Source organism: Mus caroli, chromosome 1 (assembly GCF_900094665.2).
Source record: "Mus caroli chromosome 1, CAROLI_EIJ_v1.1, whole genome shotgun sequence".
NCBI classification, from domain to species: Eukaryota; Metazoa; Chordata; class Mammalia; order Rodentia; family Muridae; genus Mus; species Mus caroli.
The window spans coordinates 161,594,123-161,598,690 of record NC_034570.1 but is presented as its reverse complement, the minus strand read 5'-3'; the positions used below and the strand labels follow the sequence as shown (position 1 = coordinate 161,598,690).

The 4,568-nt window shown below is 43.7% G+C and overlaps 1 protein-coding gene across 6 annotated transcripts in view; it reads right to left on the bottom strand.

The window, feature by feature from the left end:
* The window catches only part of Dedd (death effector domain containing), a 14,113-nt gene that overhangs the window by 6,414 nt on the left and 3,131 nt on the right, over positions 1 to 4,568 (bottom strand). The gene's annotated exons all lie outside the window — the stretch shown is intronic.

The window sequence follows — 4,568 nt, the reverse complement described above, 5'->3', positions numbered from 1 at the left end:
AAAAAAAAAAAAAAGAAAAAAGAAAAAAAGAAAAGAAAAAGAAAAAGAAAAAAAGAAAGAAAGAAAGAAAGAAAGAAAGAAAGAAAGAAAGAAACAAATTGGAAGGTTGGGAGTCTGAGTCCAGTCTGGGCTTTAGGGTCTCAAAAACAGAATATAAACACAAAACAAAACCTAACAGTCCCTTATAGATGGCATATAACAAACCCTTGTCAAAGATCAATCACAGCTCTGTGCTTGATTCACAAATTCACCTTGTGTCATGTCATCAACCAATCATCTAGAGGGAACAGTTTTCACCTCCACTTTACAGTCATTCATACCTACTGTCTTTCAAGACAGTAGTGTACCGAGTTACCATTCCGCCCTGACCACAACTCCAGCCATTCAGTCAGATCTTAATTCCTACTGTAGCACACATACTATTTCTTAAATGTGCCCTTCCTTTCACTTTACTGTCATTGCCATGATTCAGAGTGTCTCACTGTCTCAACTCTACTACTGCAACTTGCTTTCTTCTATTTGTAACATTTTTATTACATTTATTTACTTTGTGTGTGTTCATATATATGTGTGTGTGGAAATATGTACCACAGTGCACGTGTGGAGGTCACAGGACACTTTTAGGGGTCAGTCCTCTCTTCCCAATGAATGAGTCCCAAGGATGGAGGTCAGGTTATCAGGCTTGGTAACAAGTGCCTAAGCCTGCTGAGCCATCTCACCAGCTCCTGAAAATGACTTTCAACAAGTCTCTGATCTCCAAAACCTTTAACTTTTCATTTTTGACACAAGATCTCAAGATGTAGCTCAGACTGGCCTTCAACTTGCTATATAACCTAAGTAGGCACTGAACTTTCAGTCACCCTGCCTAAGCCTCCTGAACGACACAATTACAGGCATGCACTACCACCATCAAAACTTTTGGGGGAACACTGGTTTTTTGACAGGGTTTCTCTATGTATCCCTGGCTGTCCTGGACCACTCTATGTAAACCAGGCTGGCTCCAACTGCCTGCCTCTATATCCTGAGCACTGAGATTAAAGGTGGGCACCATCACACCTACCCTGTCACCATCGGTCCTAACCGACCAAAATCTATCCCCACATTTAACTGCTAACATCTAAAATGAAAAACTGAGCTGAGGATACAAGGGAGGAGGAGGATACAAGGGAGGAGAAGTCTAAGAAGACTTCAAGTTCTGTATACAGTTTACCCAGCTTTCCAGAGCAGCCTGCTTATCTTCCTCACCTACCACACAGCTTAGCTTTTATTAACCGTTAATTTGCCAACGTTATCCATTTGGTTAGAGTGTACATATACTATGTAATTCATTCACTCCTCTATACTTTTCTCCAGGCTACTCCCTTGGCCTGAGTTCCCTTTCTCCTGTAGCTCACAACCCTATAAGCCCCTCTTTTTTAGATGGCTAACTCAGAAGACCCAACTCACGCTGCATGGTGGTAGTACATGCCTTCTATGAGTTCAAGGCCAGCCTAGTCTACAGAGAGAGTTCTAGGAGAGCCAGGACTACACAAAGAAACCCTGTATCCAAAAATAAAAATAATAAAAAAAAAGCAAGCAGACAAAGAAAACCCAACAATTTAGCTGGGCATGGCAGCTTCTTGCTTTTTATCCCACTAATGCAAAATCAGAGGCAAGCATATCTCAATGAGTTTGAGGCCAGCTACTAAGACTAAGACTATCTTAGAAAGGGGTGGGATGGGGGGGGTCAACTTTCTATCTCCAAGGATGACTTCAGTGGTCTTCTTCTGTGCTCGTATAGAAAACTGAACATTTCTTTTACATTAGTGTATTAAAATTATTTTGATCCTGCACAGTTTATGAAGTAGTGCTAAATCAAAGTCATCTTCATAATACTTAGCAGTAGGCAGCTGTAGCAGCAGTCTGTTGTTGAGAACTGAACTTAATTTCCAGGAGGTTAATACAAGCAACACCAGTTGAAAACAAAACCTATCAGAGCCCAAGAGTACAAGCGGACCATACCCGAAAGAACCATGTAAGCCAGGCATGGTGGTGTTCATGCATGTCTATCATCCCAGAATGAGGAAGGCTGGGACAGACTACAAACACAAGGCCAGTCGGAGTTATACAGTGACACCTGTCTCAGAATGGGGGAGAGGGGAGTGCACACAGAGACACACAGTATTCAGTAACCATGCACATATTCTGTCTAGTCAGAGCTGTCTCCATACCACAGAAAACTACTCACACCAAACCACCCTATTCAACAAGACCACTTAACACGTGGAAGATACTGGCCACGCTAGAAGACAGGCCTTGGATTCCATTTCTAGTACCAAAGAGAGAAGAAGAACAGAATGGTAGGCTCCTTCAGAAGGCCACGATGGAGCCTGGACCTTTCTCCCACAGTAAGGCAACCAGGAATGCACAGAGACACACTAATTCTCCTCTGGGGACAGGGAGGAGAATCCCAAGGAAAAAATAAATATGACCCACATGTAGTTTTGAAAGCCTAGGTACTTCACCCAAAGTATGGGAAACAGCTGAGGAAATCATTATTCAGACACTGGTTAGTCTTATCTCTGCCTCTCATTTCACCTGCTGTCACTCAGCACAAATGGGGCTGCTGAGGAAAAATACCTTCTTACTCAAGTAGGCAGTCGGGGAAAACTGAGATCCCTTCAAACCCCTGCGACTCTTCCATCGTCCCGACCCCACCTGTTCCCTTTGGCCAGCTGCTGATTATAAGGATCCCAGAGAAAACAGATGGGCAGGTTTCATATCCAACCAATCGGAAGAGCAGACTGTTGCTTGGTTTCCCTAATTCAAAGTGTCCTTAAAACCCAAGCAATTAAGAAAAACCACCCCCACATACACATACTCTGTCCCTAGAAAATGAGGCAAAATAAAAGAAAACACTATATTTCTAATTATATAATCAATGTAATCCTGCAATGGATCTCAATCCTGAGAAATCCCTCCCCTCACTAGACAGGGGGAGAGTGACTGTTAAGTCCCAGGTCCCAGGCCAGACCATCCAAGGTGCTAGAAATCACAGAGCTTCTAGGTCAGTGGTTCTCCACCAGTTTGCTCTGCCAGGGGACATTTGGCAAGGACTGCAAACAGTTTTGATTGTCAAGATTTGTGGAGAGGGAGTTACACTACCAGCATATAACAAGGCCAAGGTACTGCTACACACCATATAAAGCACAGGGTAATTACTAACAACAAAGATACCAGGACCAAAATGCCTAAAGTAGTTAAGGTTGAGGAATCCTATTTTACGAGAACCATGATGAAGGCTCAAAAGGGTGCATGTCACTTTCCTTATTAGATCTACAGAAGGAAACTGTGAGGTGTCTTCACCCTGAAACAATCCAATCTTATTATTCTAGAAGCAAAGGAGGGCTCACTTAAGTCATGAATCCCACTATGGCAATCACCTCACCCCAGCAATGCCTCCTCCATCACCTGCCGTTGCCATTCAGGTGAATAGCAGGTGGCAGACATACCCCCTCCTGTCCATCCCCGGAGGTCTACTTTGACCCAGTTCAATCTGGAGTTTTGTGGGAATAAGAAAAATGCCAACTTCAAGACAAACACAAATGCTCTTCAGTGCCATTTATAAAATCCCAAAACAAGGCTAGCGAGCAGGCCCTTCCTTGTTAGGTCACTAACCAGACTTACACTAGCCAATGAAGCAAAACACAGAAGCAAGCATTTCCCAAGGCTCGTCTCCCAGAATAATGTCAAGAGGCTGGCATGCAGGCTGATGGGCAGCTCTCCCCACTTAATTATCATCCAGGATTGTGAGCTAACTCAGCAACCCAGCCAGGGTGTCTAAGAATCTAACTTCAGGATGAAAAGAACATCACCAACTTTCTCTTAAAGTGAATTATACTCAGCTTTCAGTGGCTAGGGAGCCCAGCCTAGACACACACTCCTAGATGAAAGATGCCAGAACACCCTCCTCCAAACAGATGAACAAGAACACATGTGTTGGTCATCTCAAATACTGCTAAACACCAAGAAGCAAGAACCGCAGGAGGCAGGGAAGGGTGGGGCACTCTCTTCAATCCCAGCACTTGGGAGGCATAGGCAGGTGGATCTCTGCGTTCAAAGCCGACCTGGTCTCCACAGTGAGACCCTACAAACCAAACCAAACCCTCCACAACTATAAACAAATATACTGACCCACTGAATGTCCTTGCTGTAGTTCAAATACTAAAGTGCACTTTTTTTTGTACTAGGGATCAAACACAGGGGCCTTGGGTTTAAGTGGATAAGTGCTTCACCACTGAGTTACATCCCTAGCACAGAATAATTCTAGATTCTGATGAATTACTGTATTTCCTGGAGGTGTAGTTCATTTTCCTTTAGTGAGGTCTGAAGTAGTAAGAGCCAATAAGAGTCTATATGTACCTAGACAGTTTCCTCCTGATAGTTACTCTCTACTGCGTTTCTGTGCCTACGCACTCTAGACCCTCCCATCCAGAAATGACAATCCTAACTTGTTTTGTTTTTTGTTTTTCAAGACAGGGTTTCTCTGTGTAGCCCTGGCTGTCCTGGAACTCACTCTGTAGACCAGG